Raw genomic sequence first — 14,637 nt, 5'->3', positions numbered from 1 at the left:
TACCCGGCATACCTCACCCAGAATTAAGCATACGTCACCCGGCGTAGCTCACCCAGAATTCAGCATACGTCACCCGGCATACATCACCCAGAATTTAGCATACGTCACCTGGCATACCTCACCCAGAATTCAGCAAACGTCACCCGGCATACCTCACCCAGAATTCAGCATACGTCACCTGGCATACCTCACCCAAAATTCAGCATACGTCACCCGGCATATGTCACCCAGAATTCAGCATACGTCACCCGGCATACGTCACCCAGAATTCTGCATACGTCACCCGGCATACAGTACAGACCAAAAGTTTGGACACACCTCATTCAAAGAGTTTTCTTTATTTTCATGACTATGAAAATTGTAGATTCACTCTGAAGGCATCAAAACTATGAATTAACACATGTGGAATTATATAATTAAAGTGTGAAACAACTGAAAATATGTCTTATATTCTAGATTCTTCAAAGTAGCCACCTTTTGCTTTGATTACTGCTTTGCACACTCTTGGCATTCTCTTGATGAGCTTCAAGAGGTAGTCACCGGAAATGGTCTTCCAACAGTCTTGAAGGAGTTCCCAGAGATGCTTAGCACTTGTTTGCCCTTTTGCCTTCACTCTGCGGTCCAGCTCACCCCAAACCATCTCGATTGGGTTCAGGTCTGGTGACTGTGGAGGCCAGGTCATCTGGCGTAGCACCCCATCACTCTCCTTCTTGGTCAAATAGCCCTTACACAGCCTGGAGGTGTGTTTGAGGTCATTGTCCTGTTGAATAATAAATGATGGTCCAACTAAACACAAACCAGATGGAATAGCATGCCGCTGCAAGATGCTGGGGTATCCATGCTGGTTCAGTATGCCTCCTATTTTGAATAAATCCCCAACAGTGTCACCAGCAAAGCACCATCACACCTCCTCCTCCATGCTTCACGGTGGGAACCAGGCATGTAGAGTCCATCCGTTCACCTTTTCTGCTTCGCACAAAGACATGGTGGTTGGAACCAAAGATCTCAAATTTGGACTCATCAGACCAAAGCACAGATTTCCACTGGTCTAATGTCCATTCCTTGTGTTCTCTAGCCCAAACAAGTCTCTTCTGCTTGTGGCCTGTCCTTAGCAGTGGTTTCCTAGCAGCTATTTTACCATGAAGGCCTGCTGCACAGTCTCCTCTTAACAGTTGTTGTAGAGATGTGTCTGCTGCTAGAACTCTGTGTGGCATTGACCTGGTTTCTATTCTGAGCTGCTGTTAACCTGCGATTTCTGAGGCTGGTTACTCGGATGAACTTATCCTCTGCAGCAGAGGTGACTCTTGGTCTTCCTTTCCTGGGGCGGTCCTCATGTGAGCCAGTTTCTTTGTAGCGCTTGATGGTTTTTGCCAATGCACTTGGGGACACTTTCAAAGTTTTCCAAATTTTTCGGACTGACTGACCTTCATTTCTTAAAGTAATGATGGCCACTCGTTTTTCTTTTATGGCTTTTTTCTTGCCATAATACAAATTCTAACAGTCTATTCAGTAGGACTATCAGCTGTGTATCCACCAGACTTCTGCACAACACAACTGATGGTCCCAACCCCATTTATAAGGCAAGAAATCCCACTTATTAAACCTGACAGGGCACACCTGTGACGTGAAAACCATTTCCGGTGACTACCTCTTGAAGCTCATCAAGAGAATGCCAAGAGTGTGCAAAGCAGTAATCAAAGCAATAGGTGGCTACTCTGAAGAACCTAGAATATAAGACATATTTTCAATTGTTTCACACTTTTTTGGTAATTCTATAATTCCACATGTGGTAATTCATAGTTTTGATGCCTTCAGAGTAAATCTACAATTTTCATAGTCATGAAAATAAAGAAAACTCTTTGAATGAGAAGGTGTGTCCAAACTTTTGGTCTGTACTGTACGTCACCCAGCATGCATCACCTGGCATACGTCACCCAGAATTCAGCATACGTCACCCAGGATACGTCACCCAGAATTCAGCATATGTCACCCAGCATACATCACTTGGCATATGTCACCCAGAATTCAACATACGTCACTCAGCATGCATCACCCGGCATACGTCACCAGAATTCAGCATACGTCACCCGGCATACATCACCTGGCATATGTCACCCAGAATTCAACATACGTCACTCAGCATGCATCACCCGGCATACGTCACCAGAATTCAGCATACGTCACCCAGCATACGTCACCTGGCATATGTCACCAGAATTCAACATACGTCACCCAGCATGCATCACCCGGCATACGTCACCAGAATTCAGCATACGTCACCCAGAATTCAGCATACGTCACCCAGAATTCCGCATACGTCACCCGGCATACATCACCTGGCATATGTCACCCAGAATTCAGCATACGTCACCCAGCATGCATCACCCGGCATACGTCACCAGAATTCAGCATACGTCACCCAGAATTCAGCATACGTCACCCAGCATACATCACCTGGCATATGTCACCCAGAATTCAACATACGTCACCCAGCATGCATCACCCGGCATACGTCACCCAGAATTCAGCATACGTCACCCGGCATACGTCACCCAGAATTCAGCATACGTCACCCAGAATTCAGCATACGTCACCCAGCATACATCACCTGGCATATGTCACCCAGAATTCAACATACGTCACCCGGCGTCATTCAGCATATGTCACCCGGCATACGTCACCCAGCATTCATCAACTGGCATACGTCACCCAGCGTATGTCATTCGGCATACGTCACCCAGCATACACCATTCAGCGTACGTCATCTGGCATGCGTCACCCGACATACTTCATATGTCATGAGTAATCCGGCATGCGTCACCTGGCATACATCATTCAGCATACGTCATCCAGCAAATGTCACTCAGCATACGGCATCCGGCAAATGTCACCCAGCATACGTCATCCGGCATCCATCATTCAACGTACGTCATCCGGCATCCATCATTCAACGTACGTCATCTGGCATGCATCACCCGATATACGTCATATGTAATCCATCCTGAGTAATCCGGCATGGTTCACCCAGCATAGATCATTCTGCATACATCATCCGGCATAGCCATCCCGCATACGTCATCCAGCATACAACATCCCGCATACGTCATCCAGCATACGCCATCCCGCATACATCATCCAGCATACGCCATCCCTCATACGTCATCCCGCATACGTCATCCCGCATACGTCATCCCGCATACGTCATCCTACATACGTCATCCCGCATACGTCATCCCACATACGCCATCCCTCATACGTCATCCCACATACGCCATCCCGCATACGTCATCCCACATACGTCATCCAGCATACGCCATCCCACATACGTCATCCAGCATACCACATACGTCATCCAGCATACGCCATCCCACATACGTCATCCAGCATACGCCATCCCGTATACGTCATCCCACATACGTCATCCAGCATACGCCATCCCACATACGTCATCCAGCATACGTTATCCAGCATACGTCATCCCGCATACGTTATCCAGCATACGACATCCCGCATACATCATCCAGCATATGTCATCCCGCATACATCATCCCACATACGTCATCCAGCATACGCCATCCCACATACGCCATCCCACATATGTCATCCAGCATACGCCATCCCACATACGTCATCCCACATATGTCATCCAGCGTACGTTATCCAGCATACGTCATCCAGCATACGACATCCCACATGTCATCCAGCATACGTTATCCCGCATACGTCATCCAGCATACGCCATCCCACATATGTCATCCAGCATACGTTATCCCGCATACGTCATCCAGCATACACCATCCCACATGTCATCCAGCATACGCCATCCCACATACGTCATCCCACATACGTCATCCAGCATACGCCATCCCACATACGTCATCCAGCATACGCCATCCCACATACGTCATTCCACATATGTCATCCAGCGTACGTTATCCAGCATACGTCATCCAGCATAAGACATCCCACATGTCATCCAGCATATGTTATCCCGCATACGTCATCCAGCATACGCCATCCCGCATACGTCGTCCCACCTACGTCATCCCACATACGTCATCCCACATACGTAATCCAGCATACGCCATCCCGCATACGTCATCCCACATAATGTCATCCCGCATACGTTATCCCGCATACGTCATCCAGCATATGTCATCCCACATGTCATCCAGCATACGTTATCCCGCATACGTCATCCAGCATACGCCATCCCGCATACGTCATCCAGCATACGCCATCCCACATATGTCATCCCGCATACGCCATCCCACATACGTCATCCCACATATGTCATCCAGCATACGTTATCCCGCATACGTCATCCAGCATACGTTATCCCGCATACGTCATCCAGCATACGCCATCCCACATGTCATCCAGCATACGCCATCCCACATACGTCATCCCGCATACGTCATCCCGCATACGCCATCCCACATACGCCATCCCACATACGTCATCCAGCATACGCCATCCCACATACGTCATCCCACATACAGTGGGGAAAAAAAGTATTTAGTCAGTCAGCAATAGTGCAAGTTCTACCACTTAAAAAGATGAGAGGCGTCTGTAATTTACATCATAGGTATACCTCAACTATGGGAGACAAACTGAGAAAAAAAAATCCAGAAAATCACATTGTCTGTTTTTTTTTCATTTTATTTGCATATTATGGTGGAAAATAAGTATTTGGTCAGAAACAAAATTTCATCTCAATACTTTGTGATATATCCTTTGTTGGCAATGACAGAGGTCAAACGTTTTCTGTAAGTCTTCACAAGGTTGCCACACACTGTTGTTGGTATGTTGGCCCATTCCTCCATGCAGATCTCCTCTAGAGCAGTGATGTTTTTGGCTTTTCGCTTGGCAACACAGACTTTCAACTCCCTCCAAAGGTTTTCTATAGGGTTGAGATCTGGAGACTGGCTAGGCCACTCCAGGACCTTGAAATGCTTCTTACGAAGCCACTCCTTCGTTGCCCTGGCGGTGTGCTTTGGATCATTGTCATGTTGAAAGACCCAGCCACGTTTCATCTTCAATGCCCTTGCTGATGGAAGGAGGTTTGCACTCAAAATCTCACCATACATGGCCCCATTCATTCTTTCATGTACCCGGATCAGTCGTCCTGGCCCCTTTGCAGAGAAACAGCCCCAAAGCATGATGTTTCCACCACCATGCTTTACAGTAGGTATGGTGTTTGATGGATGCAACTCAGTATTCTTTTTCCTCCAAACACGACAAGTTGTGTTTCTACCAAACAGTTCCAGTTTGGTTTCATCAGACCATAGGACATTCTCCCAAAACTCCTCTGGATCATCCAAATGCTCTCTAGCAAACTTCAGACGGGCCCGGACATGTACAGGCTTAAGCAGTGGGACACGTCTGGCACTGCAGGATCTGAGTCCATGGTGGCGTAGTGTGTTACTTACGGTAGGCCTTGTTACATTGGTCCCAGCTCTCTGCAGTTCATTCACTAGGTCCCCCCGCGTGGTTCTGGGATTTTTGCTCACCGTTCTTGTGATCATTCTGACCCCACGGGGTGGGATTTTGCGTGGAGCACCAGATCGAGGGAGATTATCAGTGGTCTTGTATGTCTTCCATTTTCTAATTATTGCTCCCACAGTTGATTTCTTCACTCCAAGCTGGTTGGCTGTTGCAGATTCAGTCTTCCCAGCCTGGTGCAGGGCTACAATTTTGTTTCTGGTGTCCTTTGACAGCTCTTTGGTCTTCACCATAGTGGAGTTTGGAGTCAGACTGTTTGAGGGTGTGCACAGGTGTCTTTTAATACTGATAACAAGTTTAAACAGGTGCCATTACTACAGGTAATGAGTGGAGGAAAGAGGAGACTCTTAAAGAAGAAGTTACAGGTCTGTGAGAGCCAGAAATCTTGATTGCTTGTTTCTGACCAAATACTTATTTTCCACCATAATATGCAAATAAAATGAAAAAAAAACAGACAATGTGATTTTCTGGATTTTTTTTTCTCAGTTTGTCTCCCATAGTTGAGGTCTACCTATGATGTAAATTACAGACGCCTCTCATCTTTTTAAGTGGTGGAACTTGCACTATTGCTGACTGACTAAATACTTTTTTTCCCCACTGTATGTCATCCAGCGTACGTTGTCCAGCATACGTCATCCAGCATATGACACCCCACATGTCATCCAGCATACGTTATCCCGCATACGTCATCCAGCATACGCCATCCCGCATACGTCGTCCCACATACGTCATCCAGCATACGCCATCCCACATACGCCATCCCACATACGTAATCCAGCATACGCCATCCCGCATACGTCATCCCACATATGTCATCCCGCATACGTTATCCCGCATACGTCATCCAGCATACGTCATCCCACATGTCATCCAGCATACGTTATCCCGCATACGTCATCCAGCATACGCCATCCCGCATACGTCATCCACCATACGCCATCCCACATACGTCATCCCACATATGTCATCCAGCGTACGTTATCCCGCATACGTCATCCAGCATACGCCATCCCGCATACGTCATCCAGCATACGCCATCCCACATACGTCATCCCACATATGTCATCCAGCGTACGTTATCCCGCATACGTCATCCAGCATACGCCATCCCACATACGTCATCCAGCATACGTCATCCAGCATACGTCATCCCACATGTCATCCAGCATACGCCATCCCGCATACGTCATCCCACATATGTCATCCCGCATACATTATCCCGCATACGTCATCCAGCATACGTCATCCCACATGTCATCCAGCAAACGTTATCCCGCATACGTCATCCAGCATACGCAATCCCGCATACGTCATCCAGCATACGCCATCCCACATACGTCATCCCGCATACGCCATCCCACATACGTCATCCCACATATGTCATCCAGCGTACGTTATCCCGCATACGTCATCCAGCATACGTTATCCAGCATACGTCATCCAGCATACGACATCCCGCATATGTCATCCAGCATACGTTATCCAGCATACGTCATCCCGCTTACATCATCCCACATACGTCATCCAGCATACGCCATCCCACATACGCCATCCCACATACGTCATCCATCCATACGGCATAAGACATCCCACATGTCATCCAGCATACGTTATCCCGCATACGTCATCCAGCATACGCCATCCCGCATACGTCGTCCCACCTACGTCATCCCACATACGTCATCCAGCATACGCCATCCCACATACAACATCCCACATACGTAATCCAGCATACGCCATCCCGCATACGTCATCCCACATAATGTCATCCCGCATACGTTATCCCGCATACGTCATCCAGCATACGTCATCCCACATGTCATCCAGCATACGTTATCCCGCATACGTCATCCAGCATACGCCATCCCGCATACATCATCCAGCATACGCCATCCCACATATGTCATCCCGCATACGCCATCCCACATACGTCATCCCACATATGTCATCCAGCGTACGTTATCCCGCATACGTCATCCAGCATACGTCATCCCACATACGTTATCCAGCATACGTCATCCAGCATACGCCATCCCGCATACGTCATCCCACATACGTCATCCAGCATACGCCATCCCACATACGTTATCCAGCATACGTCATCCAGCATACGACATCCCGCATATGTCATCCAGCATACGTTATCCAGCATACGTCATCCCGCTTACATCATCCCACATACGTCATCCAGCATACGCCATCCCACATACGTCATCCAGCATACGCCATCCCACATACGTCATCCCACATATGTCATCCAGCGTACGTTATCCAGCATATGTCATCCAGAATACGTTATCCCGCATACGTCATCCAGCATACGCCATCCCGCAAACGTCATCCAGCATACGCCATCCCGCATACGTCGTCCCACATACGTCATCCCGCATACGTCATCCAGCATACGCCATCCCACATACGCTATCCCACATACGTAATCCAGCATACGCCATCCCACATACGCCATCCCACATACACCATCCCACATACGTCATCCCACATATGTCATCCAGCGTACGTTATCCCACATATGTCATCCAGCGTACGTTATCCCACATACGTCATCCAGCATACGCCATCCCGCATACGTCATCCCGCATACGCCATCCCGCATACGTCATCCCACATATGTCATCCAGCATGCGTTATCCCGCATACGCCATCCCGCATACGTCGTCCCACATACGTCATCCAGCATACGCCATCCCACATACGCCATCCCACATACGTAATCCAGCATACGCCATCCCGCATACGTCATCCCACATATGTCATCCCGCATACGTTATCCCGCATACGTCATCCAGCATACGTCATCCCACATGTCATCCAGCATACGTTATCCCGCATACGTCATCCAGCATACGCCATCCCGCATACGTCATCCAGCGTACGCCATCCCACATACGTCATCCCACATATGTCATCCAGCGTACGTTATCCCGCATACGTCATCCAGCATACGCCATCCCGCATACGTCATCCAGCATACGCCATCCCACATACGTCATCCCACATATGTCATCCAGCGTATGTTATCCCGCATACGTCATCCAGCATACGCCATCCCACATACGTCATCCAGCATACGTCATCCCACATGTCATCCAGCATACGCCATCCCGCATACGTCATCCCACATATGTCATCCCGCATACATTATCCCGCATACGTCATCCAGCATACGTCATCCCACATGTCATCCAGCAAACGTTATCCCGCATACGTCATCCAGCATACGCCATCCCGCATACGTCATCCAGCATACGCCATCCCACATACGTCATCCCGCATACGCCATCCCACATACGTCATCCCACATATGTCATCCAGCGTACGTTATCCCGCATACGTCATCCAGCATACGCCATCCCACATACGTCATCCAGCATACGTTATCCAGCATACGTCATCCAGCATACGACATCCCGCATATGTCATCCAGCATACGTTATCCAGCATACGTCATCCCGCTTACATCATCCCACATACGTCATCCAGCATACGCCATCCCACATACGTCATCCAGCATACGTCATCCCACATATGTCATCCAGCGTACGTTATCCAGCATACGTCATCCAGCATACGACATCCCACATGTCATCCAGCATACGTTATCCCGCATACATCATCCAGCATACGCCATCCCACATACGTCATCCGGCATACGTCATCCAGCATACGCCATCCCACATACGCCATCCCACATACGTAATCCAGCATACGCCATTCCGCATACGTCATCCCACATATGTCATCACGCATACGTTATCCCGCATACGTCATCCAGCATACGTCATTCCACATGTCATCCGACATACGTTATCCCGCATACGTCATCCAGCATACGCCATCCCGCATACGTCATCCCGCATACGCCATCCCACATACGTCATCCAGCATACGCCATCCCACATACGTCATCCCACATATGTCATCCAGCGTACGTTATCCAGCATACGTCATCAAACATGTCATCCAGCATACGTTATCCCGCATACGTCATCCAGCATACGCCATCCCGCATACGTCGTCCCACATACGTCATCCAGCATACGCCATCCCACATACGCCATCCCACATACGTCATCCAGCATCCGCCATCCCTCATACGTCATCCCACATATGTCATCCAGCATTCGTTATCCCGCATACGTCATCCAGCATACGCCATCCCGCATACGTCATCCCACATATGTCATCCCGCATACATTATCCCGCATACGTCATCCAGCATACGTCAACCCACATGTCATCCAGCATACGTTATCCCGCATACGTCATCCAGCATACGCCATCCCGCGTACGTCATCCAGCATACGCCATCCCGCATACGTCATCCCGCATACGCCATCTCGCATACGCCATCCCGCATACGTTATCCCGCATACGTCATCCAGCATACGCCATCCCACATATGTCATCCAGCATACGTTATCCCGCATACGTCATCCAGCATACGCCATCCCACATACGTCATCCCGCATACGCCATCCCACATACATCATCCCACATACATCATCCCGCATACGCCATCCCACATACGTCATCCTGCATACGTCATCCAGCATACGCCATCCCACATACGTCATCCAGCATACGTCATCCCACATACGTCATCCCACATACGTTATCCAGCATACGACATCCTGCATACGTCATCCAGCATACGTCATCCCACATACGTCATCCCGCATACGTCATCCCACATATGTCATCCAGCATACGTTATCACGCATACGCCATCCCACATACGTCATCCCGCATACACCATCCCACATACGTCATCCCACATATGTCATCCAGCATACGTTATCCCGCATACGTTATCCCACATGTCATCCAGCATTCGCCATCCCACATACGTCATCCCACATATGTCATCCAGCATACGTTATCCAGCATGTCATCCAGCATTCGCCATCCCGCATACGTCATCCAGCATACGACATCCCACATATGTCATCCCGCATACGTTATCCACATACGTCATCCCACATATGTCATCCAGCATACGTTATCCCGCATACGTCATCCAGCATACGCCATCCCACATACGTCATCCCGCATACGCCATCCCACATACGTCATCCCACTTTTGTCATCCAGCATACGTTATCCATAATGTCATCCCGCATTCGCCATCCCGCATACGTCATCCAGCATACGACATCCCACATATGTCATCCCGCATACGTTATCCCACATACGTCATCCCACATATGTCATCCAGCATACGTTATCCCGCATACGTCATCCAGCATACGCCATCCCACATACGCCATCCCGCATACGCCATCCCACATACGTCATCCCACATATGTCATCCAGCATACGTTATCCCGCATACGTCATCCAGCATACGCCATCCCACATACGTCATCCAGCATACGCCATCCCACATACGTCATCCTGCATACGCCATCCCACATACGTCATCAAGCATACGTTATCCAGCATATGTAATCCCGCATACGTTATCCAGCATACGACATCCCGCATACGTCATCCAGCATACGTCATCCCGCATACGTCATCCCGCATACGTCATCCCGCATACGCCATCCCGCATACGCCATCCCGCATACGTCATCCTGCATACGTCATCCAGCATACGCCATCCCACATACGTCATCCAGCATACGTTATCCAGCATATGTGATCCCGCATACGTTATCCAGCATACGACATCCCGCATACGTCATCCCACATACGTCATCCTGCATAAGTCATCCCGCATACGTCATCCCGCATACGCCATCCCACATACTTCATCCCACATATGTCATCCAGCATACGTCATCCAGCATATGTCATCCCGCATACGTTATCCCACATATGTCATCCAGCATACGACATCCCACATATGTCATCCCGCATACGTTATCCCACATACGTCATCCCACATATGTCATCCAGCATACGTTATCCCGCATACGTCATCCAGCATACGCCATCCCACATACGCCATCCCGCATACGCCATCCCACATACGTCATCCCACATATGTCATCCAGCATACGTTATCCCGCATACGTCATCCAGCATACGCCATCCCACATACGTCATCCAGCATACGCCATCCCACATACGTCATCCTGCATACGCCATCCCACATACGTCATCAAGCATACGTTATCCAGCATATGTAATCCCGCATACGTTATCCAGCATACGACATCCCGCATACGTCATCCAGCATACGTCATCCCGCATACGTCATCCCGCATACGTCATCCCGCATACGCCATCCCGCATACGCCATCCCGCATACGTCATCCTGCATACGTCATCCAGCATACGCCATCCCACATACGTCATCCAGCATACGTTATCCAGCATATGTCATCCCGCATACGTCATCCAGCATACGTCATCCCGCATACGTCATCCCGCATACGTCATCCCGCATACGCCATCCCGCATACGCCATCCCGCATACGTCATCCTGCATACGTCATCCAGCATACGCCATCCCACATACGTCATCCAGCATACGTTATCCAGCATATGTCATCCCGCATACGCCATCCCGCATACGCCATCCCGCATACGTCATCCTGCATACGTCATCCAGCATACGCCATCCCACATACGTCATCCAGCATACGTTATCCAGCATATGTCATCCCGCATACGTTATCCAGCATACGACATCCCGCATACGTCATCCCACATACGTCATCCTGCATAAGTCATCCCGCATACGTCATCCCGCATACGCCATCCCACATACTTCATCCCACATATGTCATCCAGCATACGTCATCCAGCATATGTCATCCCGCATACGTTATCCCACATATGTCATCCAGCATACGACATCCCACATATGTCATCCCGCATACGTTATCCCACATACGTCATCCCACATATGTCATCCAGCATACGTTATCCCGCATACGTCATCCAGCATATGACATCCCGCATACGTTATCCCACATGTCATCCAGCATTCGCCATCCCACATACGTCATCCCACATATGTCATCCAGCATACGACATCCCACATATGTCACCCCGCATACGTTATCCCACATACGTCATCCAGCATACGACATCCCGCATACGTCATCCAGCATACGACATCCCGCATACGTCATCCAGCATACGCCATTCAGCATACGACATCCAGCATACGCCATCCAGCATACGACATCCCACATATGTCATCCCGCATACGTTATCCCACATACATCATCCAGCATACGACATCCCGCATACGTCATCCAGCATACGCCATCCAGCATACGACATCCAGCATACGACATCCCGCATACGTCATCCAGCATACGCCATCCAGCATACGCCATCCAGCATACGACATCCCACATATGTCATCCCGCATACGTTATCCCACATACGTCATCCCGCATACGACATCCCGCATACGTCATCCAGCATACGCCATCCAGCATACGACATCCAGCATACGACATCCCGCATACGACATCCAGCATACGCCATCCAGCATACGCCATCCAGCATACGACATCCCACATATGTCATCCCGCATACGTTATCCCACATACGTCATCCAGCATACGACATCCCGCATACGTCATCCAGCATACGCCATCCAGCATACGTCATCCAGCATACGACATCCCGCATACGTCATCCAGCATACGCCATCCAGCATACGACATCCCGCATACGCCATCCAGCATACAACATCCCACATATGTCATCCCGCATACGTTATCCCACATACGTCATCCAGCATACTCCATCCAGCATACGACATCCCGCATACGTCATCCAGCGTACGCCATCCAGCATACGCCATCCTACAGCTGCTGGCAGGCCACCACTTTTCATTAGGAATATCTTCAATGAGAATTCGTCCTTTATCGTTCTCCCGCACAGTGTAGGACTATTATCTGCTGACTGTTCCTTGGGGGGATGGATATTTTTTCATCTAAAATAACTGAGGTGAATGAAAATAGTGTAATAAAATTATTGTGTTTTCTGTATACAGCTCTAACGCAGACCTAGGAGTCTCCATGGTGACCTGCTATAAACAAGCCTTTCGTGTTGTGCTCGTGTGCTCTACCTCTTGTTCTGTCGGTGATATTTCCGGAGCCCTCATGGTGGGCGATTACAAGGCTCAGCCCCGGTTTCCTTCATTCCTCCTGCGGTTTATGTCAGTGCTGTGTGATTATTGGTGACGTCGGATCCTCCTCCAGGGGTTGTGTCTGGTATTCCCTTTAGTTTTGGCTGCTGAGTGTAAGTCCACGTTCACACGCTCAGTATCTGGTCAGTATTTTATATCTGTATTTGGAGGCGTATAATGGAGACTCGTCACCACTGCTGGTTCTGGCTTATAAATACTGATAACTACACCAATAAAGCCATAAATAAAGGTAGATTCCGCATGAACTGGGTCAAATATATGAACAGCACAGAGCTACAGTATATAATGCCAGGAAAAAGCTAATTTTATTTTGCGCAAGATTACAATGAGTAAAACACACTATTAAATACAAGGTGACTGCGCAGTAAGCGGGGAGGACAGCATCCTGAACAATCTAGTGGAAAGGTGCAGCAAGCTGAAGTGTAAGGAGCGCCTTTAATACATAGCACTTAATAGAGGGATATATTGTTCCATGTAGAGTTGATAGGCTGCTAAAGTAACGTAAAAGACAGCACTTATATGAAATAAAGCAGTGGTGTGTGGTGTCCCCGCCACCCCAAGGCACGTTTCGCTCCTTCGTAAGGAGGCGTGTGTTGGGAGGGGTTGGACAGGTTAAATAGTGTGAGAGGCCAATCGGCGGTATGTATTTAGCAGGTATGTGCAGGTGTATTCAGGGAAGTGCGGCAAACGGAAGGAAAGCCCCAGTTCGAATGGCACATGTGCCGCCAACGTGACTCCTCTTAGATGGGACGCGGCCGTGGTACGACAGCCGGCATGGTCCATCAAGGAGACGGCGCATGCGCCTTGGTTCCTGAGGCCACTTATCTAGACATCCGAGGGTGAGAAAGCGCTGCATGCGTAACACTGGGGAAAATAACCAAAAGAAGGTATTGGGACAGGTAGACTGTGTAAGTGCTGAAAGGTGGAGGTTTCTAATGAAAAACTAAATGTGTGATGATGTGTCTAGAAATGAAAGATTGGTGTGGAAATAT

Source organism: Dendrobates tinctorius, unplaced genomic scaffold (assembly GCF_039654945.1).
Source record: "Dendrobates tinctorius isolate UK_male_01 unplaced genomic scaffold, ASM3965494v1 ptg000643l, whole genome shotgun sequence".
Classification (NCBI taxonomy): domain Eukaryota; kingdom Metazoa; phylum Chordata; class Amphibia; order Anura; family Dendrobatidae; genus Dendrobates; species Dendrobates tinctorius.
This window is presented reverse-complemented; position numbering follows the sequence as displayed.